Below are 13,104 nucleotides of genomic sequence, written 5' to 3'. Positions count from 1 at the left end.
CCTGCATTTTCTACTCTCCTTGATCGCTTTCCTTTCCGCACATTATTTCGTTTAATTTACTTTTATTTTTGGCGGAAACTTTTACTCAGATCTGTTTCCCACTCTACAGCTCGAACCAGGAGTGAATAAAGCACGGACTTTTTCGAGACAGACGATGATGATGATGATGATCAGGACGAGGAGGAGATGCAGCAAAAAAAAAAAAAAGTTTCGAACCAAAAGCGTTGCCTAGCGACCGTTAAAGAATCCGATTTTAAGGCCAACTATAGTGTTGTTGCAGATTTTTTTTCTTATTGCTAGATATAGTATTAGTTGTTTGTGCCTCGAGGTTTCTTGTAATTTCCTGCTGTGGAAAGGGGATGCTCAGTTTTGCTGGGCTTTTCCTGACGCATCTTTCTCCTCTCAGCCATATAGCATTTTACCTCTGCCGGAGTCCTGCCAGGTATTGTTTTTGGTTGAGTTTGCATCTTTGTTTCTTTTTTGGCAGCATTACGGAAAAACGGCTACATGAAATTACGTGAAACTTTCTGGATACGTGGGCACTGGTCCCAAAAGAAAGTGATTAAATTTTGGATGTAATCGAGTGACCCTGAGAGGTCAAAATCAAGGTCACGGATTTTCAGAGGGCTATAACTTGACATCAATTGAAGATACAGAAATTTGCCATTATTATAATACAGTAACTCCAATATGGGCTTTCATCTGGCACCAAGACCTTTGACCTAGAGTGACCTTAAAAGGTCAAACTCAAGGTCACGAATATTCAGGGGGCTATAACTCGAAACTGGTTGGAGATAGAGAGAGATTTATTATTATCAACATACAGGAAGTCCCATATGGGTTTTTAATTGGTACCATGACCTTTGACCTTAACTGACATTGAAGGGTCAAGCTTAAGGCCACGGACATTCAGGGGGCTAACACTGGAAACTGAAGATATTTACTATTATCAAAATACAGGAAGTCTCATGTGGGCTTTCATTGGCACCATGACCTTTGACCCTGAGTCACCATGAAGGTCAAACGCAAGATCACGGATTTTCAGAGGACTGTAAGTTGAAAAAGGTTGAAAATAAAATAACTGATGTCGGGTGAGGTTTGTTGTACCTGACACCACTTGTTTTCTTCTCAACTCTGTCTATCTATCTATCTATATATTGCCAGACCCCATAATCCCTTATACGGGGTGGCCACAAACAAATCGCCTCCACGTCACCCTGTCCCCCGCCATTTCACTGCCCTGCTCCCAATTCACACCCACCTCTCATATACCTCTCCACTCCATCCCTCCATCTCGTCCTTGGCCTTCCCCTCCCTCTCTCCCCATCCACTTCAGTCACATACACTCTCCTCGTCAGTCTCTCTCTCCACCGCTCCACATGGCCAAACCACCTCATTGTGTTTCTCCTAATGCTTCCTATCATATCCACATCCACACCACAACGCTCCTTCACATCCTCATTTGCCAGTCTGTCTCTCCATGTGACTCAACAGTTTCCTCTCAAATAACTCATTTCCACTGCTCTCACTCTTGACTTATGTCCCTCCAACAACGTCCAAGCTTCACTTCCATACGTCAGAGTTGGTATCACAATACTGTCATGTAATAACTTTTTCACTTCCATGCTCACCTCCCTGTTTCTTATCACTGCTTTCAAGGAACCAGCAACCTTTCTTCCTTGTTGTACCCTTTCAAGCACTTCACCCTCTAAACTTCCATCCTTACCCATCACACTACCCAAGTACTTAAACGTACTCACATTTTGCATTTCCTCATCATCTAACCTCACTGTACATTCACTGACTTCACTTCTCTCGAAGACCATAACTTTACTCATTCCTACATTCACCTTTAAATTCCGTTTCTTACACACTCTCCCAAACTCATCCATCAAGCCTTGTAGCTTCCCTTCGTCTTCACTTGACAACACAATATCGTCTGCAAACAACAGTACAGGGAGTTTCCAAATACTCCCCTTTCTCATTAGGGCCGCTCCAACATCCATTGCCCTACCTTGTACCTCTTTTATTACCCCATCCATATACAGATTGAACAACCGTGGAGACATGACACATCCCTGTTTCAACCCAACCTTCAAAGAGAAAAACACTCAGATCACTATCCACGCGCACTGCAGCCTTAGCACCCTCATACATACTCTGTACAGCATTCAACAACTTCCCATCTACTCCATATATTCTTAATACTTTCCACAATCCTTGTCTATCCACTCTGTCATATGCTTTCTCCAAATCCATGAAGGCCGCATACAACTTCTTTCCCTTCTCTAGAAACTTTTCCACTAAAGATCTAAGAATGAATACTGTTCAACACAACCTATTCCCTTCCTAAAGCCTCCCTGTTCTTCTCCAACTAATTCCTCTGTTATTTCCCTAACTCTGTCGATAAGTAGCCTCTCAACTCAATTTTCATTATTTTTTCATCTCCTCTTTCTTCATTCTTTTCCCTTGCTCTTTATATCTCTTTTCCTAATTTGTTTTGTGTTCTCTTTTAGTTCTGCTCATTTGTAAATCTTCCATTTTTACACCCGCGTGCGAATGTTCGGCGGGGTATTGTTTTACTAAATGTGTGTGTGTGTGTGTGTGTGTGTGTGTGTGTGTGTGTGTGTGTGTGTGTGTGTTAATTAAAGAGGCTCAAACACTTTTGATCTAATTTAGTCTAAACATAACAGGAATGCTATTTTTTAGGGGAAAATAGGTCAAAGGTCAAGGTCACACAATACGGTCAATGTTTACAGTTTTCATTCAATTTAAGTATGACTTGGTGGAAGGGTTGAGAGTACGGTAATGATGAAGTAATTATAGTTTTAGAAGAATCGGGCAGGACTCAAGATCATAGGTAACGGTCAAAGGTTTGGCTGTAGATATGAAGCAATGATTCGCTGGAGGTCAAACTATATGGCAACACTAGGGGATGCCCGATGATGAAAAGATTCGATTTTAAGAACAACTAACACATCAACCCGTCTCTGGCTACACTCCCTAGTGGTCATCCCCCACCAACATATGGACCTATTTTCATCCCCATAGCCCATGTTCCTCCCTGGATCTATGTTTCTCCAACCCATCTCTCTCATGGAACCACTTCCCCTTTGCAACTATGTGCCCTCCCTGGACATATTTTCCTTGTAGACCTCTTCTCCCATTGACCTGTTTCTCCCGGTAATCTTTTTTACCCAGCTTTCACTTGTGGACCCACTTTTCCCCAAGACACCTGTTGTCCCCGACGGAGCTAGTTTCCCCCTTGGACCTATTTTCCACCATGGACCTATTTTCCCTAGAGTGACCTATGTTCTTCATTGACCTATTTCTCTCCACCAATTTATTTTATCCTTGAACCTAATATTCTCTCTGGACCCACTTTCTTCCCATGGTGACACAACAAATCCCCACACGGGCCTGCCTCCTTATGTGGATCTGTTTCTTCCATGGACATTTTTTACACATTGGACCTATGCTTCGTGATCTGTTTCTTCCATGGACTTTTTTTTACACATTAGACCCATGCTTCGCCTTGAGCACATTGCCCTGGAGGATGTATCCCCCACTGACCTATTTTCTCACATGGACCTATTCCAACAAATGTTTTCCTCTCCACCCAACCACCTACTCATCAATTCACTCATATACCAACCCACATAACCAGAGCAGTAAGCCAGCTTCCAGGCTTGTCCTTATGGAAGCCACACATCCACCCAACCACCTACTAATCTCACCCACCCCACCCAGGTGCCTAACATCTCCCCTTAACCACCCATCCCATTCTGCCCATCCATCACACCCCTACCCATCTACCCCACCCACTTCATCCACCACACCCACACAAGTCACTCATTCGGCTATCCAACTCACCCACTCCACCTGTCCAGCACTCACCCTACCTGCCCACCCACCCAACCACAAACCTACCCATCTAGCTACCAAGCTTGGACCACCACAAGATGGCTTGCAACTTTACACACACACACACACACACACACACTGACTGCATTGGAAATTAACACATATGAAGGGAAATTAATTGTGGCAAATTTATACATACCACCCAAAACAAACACTTGGGAAAGAGGCGAATATGAAGACCTGACAGAATGTACAATTCAGAGTTTAAGAACATTATTACATAGAATGGAAGAGAAATTTGAAATATACTAACTGGATACTTCACTTCAAATATAAACTGAAATACTTTAGATGTAAAAAGCCATGAAAGCTGTTGAGATCAAAAGTTCCTAGATCTTGTGCAGGAGTTTTTCGTAACACAGCATGTAAAGGAAATTACCAGAAAAAGAGGACTTGATGATCCATCAGTATTAGATCTTATATTTACCAGGCAAGAAAATGAAACTGACAATATAATGTATCACCCCTCATTCGGAAAAAGCGATCATGCAGTATTAAACTGTAAATTCAGGATTGCGTATGACGTTACCAGCAATGAGAGTTACAAAAAGAGTCTGAATTACAAAAAGGGCAACTATCATGACCTGAAGATTTACATCTTAGAAATAGATTGGGAAAAAGAACTTAGATGACAAGATTAAAATATTATATATAGAAAATTCTGTGATCTTTATGAAATAGGAGTCTAAAATTACATCCCACGGCACAAAGCAACAGAAATGAAAATAAAGAAATGGTTTAATACAGAATGAAATAAATCAAAAGATAAAAGAGACTTGCTGTGGAATAGATATAGAAGACACAATAGTGAGAGGGCATATAACTATAAACAGGCAAGAAACGATTATACAAAGATAAGGAGGGAGGCTCTGAGACAGTTTGAAGAGGACATTATAAATAAAAGTAGTGATCAACCTAAGGTTTTTTACAGCTACATCCGAAGCCAAACCAAAGTTAAAGATAAAATACAGTTCTTTATGGATGGGGGATCATCTATACACAAGAGAATGATATTTGTGAAGCACTGAATAAAAACTTTCAATCAGTTTTTACAAAAGAAAGAAATGTTGAGAGAGACGATATGGAACACGCATGTCCACATGTATTACCAGATATACAAATATTAGAAAAAAAAAAGTGCAGGAAGAGTTTCATAAAGTAGACAAAGGAAAAACAAATGGTCCTGACGGAGTTTCAGGTTGGGTGGTACATGAATGTGCAGAAGAGTTAAGCATACTATTGTATTTAATGTTCAAGGAATCCTTAGGTCAAGGTAAACTACTTGATATTTGGAAGAACGCAAACTTTGTTCCCCTATTCAAGAAAGCAAATGGACAAAATCCATTCAACTACCGACCAGTATCACTGACCAGTGTTGTAAGTAAGATACTAGAAAGGCAGATAAGGAAAGTTTGGGTAAAACATCTAGAAGAACACAGTATGATAACAGAGAGGCAGTTTGGTTTTAGAAAGGGAAAATCATGTGTTACTGAGCTGTTAAGCTACTATGATAGAGTTACGGAAACATTACAGATAAGAGAACGATGGGTTGACAGTATCTATTTAGATTTTAAGAAACCATTTGGCAAAGTACCGCACCAAAGACTTTTATGGAAACTGTACCATCAAGGAGGTATCCAAGGCAATCTGTACTGTTGGATGCAGGATTTTCTTAGAGAAAGGGAAATGAGAACAATATTAAGGGGAAATTACTCATCATGGAGGGAAGTGACCAGCGGAGTGCCACAGGGCTCAGTGCTGGCACCAATTATGTTTTCAGTACATATAAATGACAGACAGTAACATTGGAAATGGAAGCTATCTAAATATGTTTGTGAATGATGCAAATATTCAAAGGAAAATTACTAACACAGATTCTTGCAAAGTGTTGCAAGAGTTTCATGAATGGAGCAATAAATGGCAAATGGAGTTCAGTGTGGACAAGTGTCATGTAATGAAATTTGGTAAAAGTGAGAAAAGGCCAGATTGGGATTGTAAGTTAGAAAGATAAACCCTACACATATCAGAAAGAGAGAAGGACCTAGGAGTAATTATCAGTAACAGACTATCTCCAGATGGCCGTACCAGTGAGAAGGTACAGTATATAACATTTATACATTGCCTGCTAATATGAAAATAGCATTCACATATATCAATGAAGAAATAATGAGAAAGATAATAACATCATTCATCAGACCAACCCTGGAATATGCATCAGTAGTCTGGAATCCTCATCTCAATGAACACATAGATAAGATTGAAAAAGTACAAAGGGCAGCTACAAGATGGATACCAAGCTTAAGGGATTTAAGCTACGAAGAAAGACTAAAAAAACTGAATCTGCCTACACTACAGGAGAGAAGGAAAAGAGGAGACATGATTATGCTATATAAATGCATCTCAGGGGAAGAGAAAATAGACATATATGAATATATAACCTATGGGGATGCATCAGCAAGAGAACACTTCAAAAAACTACATAAAAAGAGAGGCGATAAAGACGGAAGAGAATTCAGCTTCCCAAATAGGGCAATTGATCTGTGGAATGCACTGCCGCATGAAACTGTTTGCCAAAACTATACACAAATTTAAGGATATGTATGATAAAAATGGTTTAATGCACGGGACAGTAGGAGCTTAACTCATTCCTGTAAAGACACAATTAGGCAAGAACACACACATACACACACACACACACACACACACACACACACACACACACACACACACACACAAGAGAGAGAGAGAGAGAGAGAGAGAGAGAGAGAGAGAGAAAAATATGCTTTAATAGTAGAGATAGGTCAAAGACTACGATCATAGGACAAGATGAACAATTTTGATTGAATTTGGCCAGACTTGGTGCAAACATTAATTGCCAGACAAGGATGAAGTAAATTTATAATTTAGAACAGTTGGTCTAAAGTTGAGGTTACAGAGCAAAGTACGCCAAAGCAGGTTATGTATTCATCCCTGTTTGTCTGTGTGTTTATCCACAAGATACCTAAAAAATGAATCGATGGATTTCAATGAAATTTTGTGGGTGTGTGAATCATGCGCCAGGGAAGAGTTTAGTAAAATTTGGTAATGATCTGAGTTGCCTGATACAGACGTTGATGGAGGTATGTCCTCTTTGAGTACTATATTTTTGCGAGCCCTGAGACCACTTGTTGTGTGTGGGCGTTGCATTCTTTAAGTGTAATTTTAGTCTCTGGCTGTAATGTTCACTTTCTGCAGCATCCATAGAGGCGGCCAAATATTGTGCTTGTCCCTAACTGTGTCTTTGCAGTGAAAGTGAGGACTGTTGTACCTTTTACAACATAAAATAAACTTCAAATATTTGCAGATTCTAAAGAGGTAGCAGCCGTGGCTCAGTGGGTTAGAGCGCTCCACTCTGACCGAAGGGTCGGAGGATCGAATCCACCCAAGGGTCATTGGTAGACATCAGGAAGGGCATCCGGTCATAAAATGCTACACGCTCCAATCCAAAAGTCCTCTGCCCAAGGGCATCGCCTTAGCCCTTCGGGGATACCTGGCGTAAAACCAAAAAAAAAAAAAAAAAAAAACTAAAGAGGAGCCTCATGAGGTGCGGTTAGTTGAGGAATCCGTCATCCGAGGACAACTGGTAGAATTTTGTGGTAGGGCACCTGGTAACAGAAATGATTCTGTTTACTCTTGATGTCCATGTGGGAAGAAATGATGTAAAGACCAGATAAATGGAACTGCTGGAGCAACACAAGACGATGATCTGATGTTAGAAGACTAACAACTTGCTGATATGAAGAGTGCTTCCTAGGACTAGAGCTCAGAACGTATTCCAAAGCAATACTGGTTAAGATGCCTTTGCTTACAGGAAGGGGTGATATTTCTAAACACATGGAAAGCCATTTACCAACAGCCGGCCTTGTTTACAGAGGATGGCCTATGCTGTACTTGAGCATGGCGGTCTCTTAAATGATGTGCAGTTTTTCTGGAGAAAAACCGTACATTGCTTGGGGGGAGGTAGGCGGGTCAATTTAAACTCCAGTCAAGATACAGCCAGCCAACACCCCGTCTGTCACGGAAATAGACATGTTAAAGCATTTCTTGTAAATGCATATAGTCTGTGTAGTAAGTATAATGCATTAAAAATTCATGCTTTTGTTGATGACTTGGCATTACTGAAATATGGCTAAATACTGAACAAAGACCTTACAGCAGAATACAGTTTGCCTGGTTACAGTATTTTCACTAATAACAGAAATGGGAGAATGGGGTGGTGGTGAATTTCAGTATTATAACGAATCTTCATCCGGTACAAATTTCAAAACCACCCAGTGATAATAATGCTATGATACAAGTTTATATTAAAAATAAGTTACACGATAAGATGATGCTTGGATTAATATATCATTTGCCGGCTCAGTTGTGGGAGGCTGACAATAAATTGTATAAGTAAACTGAGTAAGTGTTTTTCATGCAGAACACCGTAATTTTGGGAAATTTTGATTTACCTGTTATGAAAGGAATGGATCTCTGTCTTCAAACAGTGCTGGACTTTCTTCAGTAAATTATCGGAAAGATCAACACATCAGTTCATTGAGCAGACAACATGTGGAGGAAATATCTTGAATCTTGCATTGGCTACATCAAAAGACTTATGTTATAGTGGGAGATGAATTCAGAACCAGTGACCATCGAACAATCACATATAAGGTTAATTTCAGTAACAACAATGTATTTCCTAGTTCTGAAGAAGTTCCAGATTTCAAAAGATCTGACTCTTACAAATCTCTGACTTTCAAAAACTGAAATCAATTATTGGTAGTAATGCCTGGAACCCAAATATTCCGACAACAAATGTACATGACACAGGGAAAATGTTTTCAGAAAGTCTGAGTACAGCTGACAGGGTATGTTTAGTGATACAGAGTAAAGTATATATATATATATATATATATATATATATATATATATATATATATATATATATATATATATATATATATATATATATATATATATATATATATATATATATATATATATATATATATATATATATAGATATATATATATATATATATATATATATATATATATGGGTGGTCCTTATACAGTAGGGCCAAAATTCGATTTCGAAAATTCAAATGCCATACCCATTCAAAACATTCTAAATAGGTTAAAAATACTGTATGTGAAATATTTTTGACAACAAATAATTTTTAGAGGTTGCTCATTGCCCTTGAATATCACTGTATAAGAGTCAAACCGTGTATATTCAGAGGATTTTGTATCTGAAATTTTCTGACATTAATGAATTTTTCAGATACGATATCAGCTCATACAAGGTCACAAATGGTTAATTTTGGAAAAAGGTAGGTATATAACTAATCTGAATTGTCTCAAAGCAAGCTATAGATTTTCGATGAACACCTAATTGTAATACCAGTAAAAGACTATCAATACAGTCACTTCTGCATTATTAAATGACCAATATGTCGCCAGCCAACTCAATGACCATTCATTGCTGCAGGCGTCGCTTAACTCCATGAGGAACTCTGCGTCTGTGGTCGGCCACAACTAGTAGGATGTACTGCAGCTGGTCTTCATCCTTCGTTAGACGACTGGAGAAGGCCTTGATAAGTGCAACTGCTCGTTCAGCGTGATCATTGGCTACTGCGAGTTTTTGCAAACATGCCAGCGCTTTTCCGTATGTACGATCTTCATACCATTGGTCAACAGGTAACTTCAAAAAGTCATCATCGATATTCAGTCTTTTGAAGAGGTGTTTTGTCTGCTTCGTGGTGAAATCAGTGACAGTCTTTCCTCGAACGTCACCAATCGCAATGGTCACTCGCTTGAGAGGATCCTCCATACCGTCATTGAAATTCATAGCTTGTACCATCTATTTCTTGACTTCTTGACTGACGTTATCATCAAACAGTGCAACACCCACCAGCTCTTCATTCAAGTACCACAGATGAGAGGCAATTTTCTGAGCAGTTACTCTGGAAATCTCATTGTTGATGGCGGCATAGTCGACTAAGGCCTGCAGCAGATGCAGGTCGTTCTGTGGGGCGCTCACTGTGAGTGGTGTTGTTACCCAGGCCTTGACATAGAAGCGTGTGTAAAACACACAAAGGTCACGGTACTCTTCACTGATGGTCAAGGTAAACTGTGAACGAAACATCCACACTTTGAATGTGTAGATTACCTTTGACATCCATCGTGCTTGATGCATCGCGCTGGGCCTATGAAAACAAGTACCTCATGGTGGTGATGGACCGAGGAAGATGGCAGTCAGCTCGAGTAGTTCACGGTAATCATCTCGAGGCTGCTTGTGCAGAAGTGTAGTGAAAACAAAGGTCAGGACCTCCTCCTTGATATCTTCAAGTCGAGCTGCGACCACTTCATCAGATGATGCGTCTTGGAAGTGCTCCTGGTCAAATGAACTCTAAAAAGTTTGAGATCGCTTGAAGTGCAGTACTTCTGGTGCCGGTGCAACATGCACGGCTGCCTTGAAAGCAGTTCCTGCAAGTAGTTCTAAGATGTGATGCCGGCAGGTGAGGTACAAGAGTTCCCTGTCCAGTAGCTGTTCCACCATAATGCATGCTCCTTTGTGGCGACTCGTGTTTGTGCCTGTCGTGTCGAAGCAGATGCCTTGGACCCTTTCTGCAACTCCCCATCGTTTCAGTGCTCTAACCACGGCTCTTGCTTGCAGCAAACCAGTCCCTGATTCTAATTTTGAAACTTCTAATAGTTGAGAATTACCACTTGAGATGATGATCGGAAGTAGGACCACTTTTTCATTGTTGGCGAGGTCTGGAAGCTTTCCATCCCAGTGTACGACGATTACTTTGTCCAGAGCGGACTCATTCATTATGCTCATCGCCGTCTCTTTGCACCATTTCTGTTGCTATCACTTGATGCTGCTGCGGTTCAAAATTAATAAACTGAGATCATGACCCAAAACTTTTGCTGTTTCTCCGAGAATCATCAGAGCAGCGCGATCAGACAGCTGATATCGATCCAGAGTGGCCAACAAATTTCGATTCAGCACAACGTTCCAACCACGTTTGGGTGGTGAAGGAAGACTTACATTTAATTCTTTTTTTACAGGAGTCATGCAGTAACCACTGGACTCATCCCAGATGACAAAGTACTGCTGCTGCTGCTCTCCAATTCAGCGATTTCTTGAGCTTGCGCAAATGCAGTGGCTGCCTTTTCTCTTCGTTTGAGCTCCATATACTCACGGTGGCGCTGATTTGCTTTTTTGTTACTTAGGGTCTTGTCGATTCCTTCCATTACCCCGGCCGACCTTTCATACTCTGACTGACGAGAAACTGCTTGTCCTCTTCTATTGTGATCAGTTTCAGGGCGTCAGCATGTGCAATATCGAAAAGGACATCCAAAGTATCTTTAAATGATTGCTCACCTTGAACCTGTGCAGGTGTTGTCTTGCCCTTGTTTTTCTGAAGAGATTGCCATTGAAGCAAAATCTTCTCCAATTTTTTCTTGGAATTGCTTGTTTGTCGAACTGGAACACGGGCACGCTCCCAAAACTGTTCCACTTTTTCAATTGTAGCTGTCACTGCTGTTTTAATTGTCTTGTTCTGCTTCAGGTGGAGGTGCAAAAGATAACCTAAGGCTTGGCGGTTTGAAGGCAATTTGGATCCTTTGATATCATCTTCCAACTTGTCGAGCAAGTAGACATCAGACCGAGTCCTAGACAGGTTCCTTGCTTTAGCATCAGTGCTCCCACTCGTCGAAGCCATATTCGTCCAGAATCAACACAGTTCAACCAGTTATCAGTAATTATGTAAGATTGCCTGTAAGAGCAGAAAGCATGCAATTAAAGGGTGCAATTAGATTGTCACTGTATGCTATCAGTACACAACAGTGACATCTCTATGCACTTAACAAGTAAGTGAAACACTGTTATATACCAAATTGTCATTGAAATCTAGTAAATTATCGTCACCACGAATATCAGCAGCATAACCAAGTCATGAGGTCTAACGACAATTATCTAACTCCCACGCCCGGTTCACAGTAGAAAGTTGTGATCTGCCTAGGTACTATGAATTTAAATCTTTGTACAGTGCAGAACTGAAAAGTTTTAAGACACCGAAACTGTGAGAAAGACATTTCTGTGACAACTATGTGGGACAAGCTGAATGTGGCGATACATAATAACATAAAAGGCCGATGAGCAACCTCTAAATATAAATATTTTTGAAAAATATTTTGCATGAAATGTTTTCGTGTTATATGGAAGGATTTCAGGGGGTATCGTCCTAAAAATTCGCAAGATCGAAAATTAAGACCATCCTAATATATATATATATATATATATATATATATATATATATATATATCCCATTGGAACCCAGTGTCCACAGTACTGGACAGAACTGAGAATTTTCAAACCTTAATAAAGTAGGGAACCCCCAGGTAGGAACCTATGAACTTCGCGACTATGAGGCGATAGGCGGAGGGCGGTACGCTTTGGACCGTCCTGGAACAGCGCGTCGCTCAGGAGCTCTGGGATCCAATGGGTTCTATATATATATATATATTCATTTTCTTTTTTCATTCATTGCCAGACGCCATGTATCCCAAACGGGGTGGCCAAGGGCTCAGTGTTAATTGTTTTACAGGGAGGGGCACTAATCCTCCACCAACCCCACTTGACACGTAGGGAGAACGTTATGCCAACAGCATCTGGTGTTCCCAGGCGGTCACCCATCCAAGTACTAACCAGACCCAACGTTGCTTAACTTCGCTGATCGGACGGGAAGCGGTGTACTCAACGTGGTATGGCCGTTCTAATAATTATCAGAGATAATATTCGCATTTATAATTACAGGATGCCCCCAAAATCACAATGCTTCATCCATGTTTCAGAATGATACATGCTGTAAGAGTGCTGATAATTTTTTGGGAGGGTGCACACAGTCATACATACTACTCCAAACCAATCCAGGTTGTAGGTGATGGTGACCATCATTCACTCTCTTGATGCAGTGCTGCTTACCATATTTCTTCCTTCCCCTTTCTCATTCTGACTCTGTGTCTGCCCCCCCCCCCCTACTTCCTACGTTTATTTTTCCTTCCTATTACTTTGTATTTCTCTTCCTTCCACTTTGAGTGATAAGCGTAATGTTTCATGTAACCCAGGATATCATTTAAGTTCTTAGG

The 13,104-nt window shown here is 40.5% G+C and overlaps 1 non-coding gene across 1 annotated transcript; it reads right to left on the bottom strand.

The window, feature by feature from the left end:
• Nucleotides 1–12,615: 12,615 nt before the first annotated feature.
• On the bottom strand, nt 12,616–12,734 carry LOC145409443 (5S ribosomal RNA). Its single transcript, XR_013899099.1, has one exon. It is a non-coding gene; the product is annotated as a 5S ribosomal RNA (ribosomal RNA).
• Nucleotides 12,735–13,104: the final 370 nt, after the last annotated feature.

This window comes from Coenobita brevimanus, chromosome 80 (genome assembly GCF_032717465.1).
Source record: "Coenobita brevimanus isolate Jiangsu-jjx chromosome 80, ASM3271746v2, whole genome shotgun sequence".
Taxonomy (NCBI): domain Eukaryota; kingdom Metazoa; phylum Arthropoda; class Malacostraca; order Decapoda; family Coenobitidae; genus Coenobita; species Coenobita brevimanus.
The sequence above is the reverse complement of the archived record's forward strand: the minus strand, read 5'-3'. Positions and strand labels throughout refer to the sequence as shown.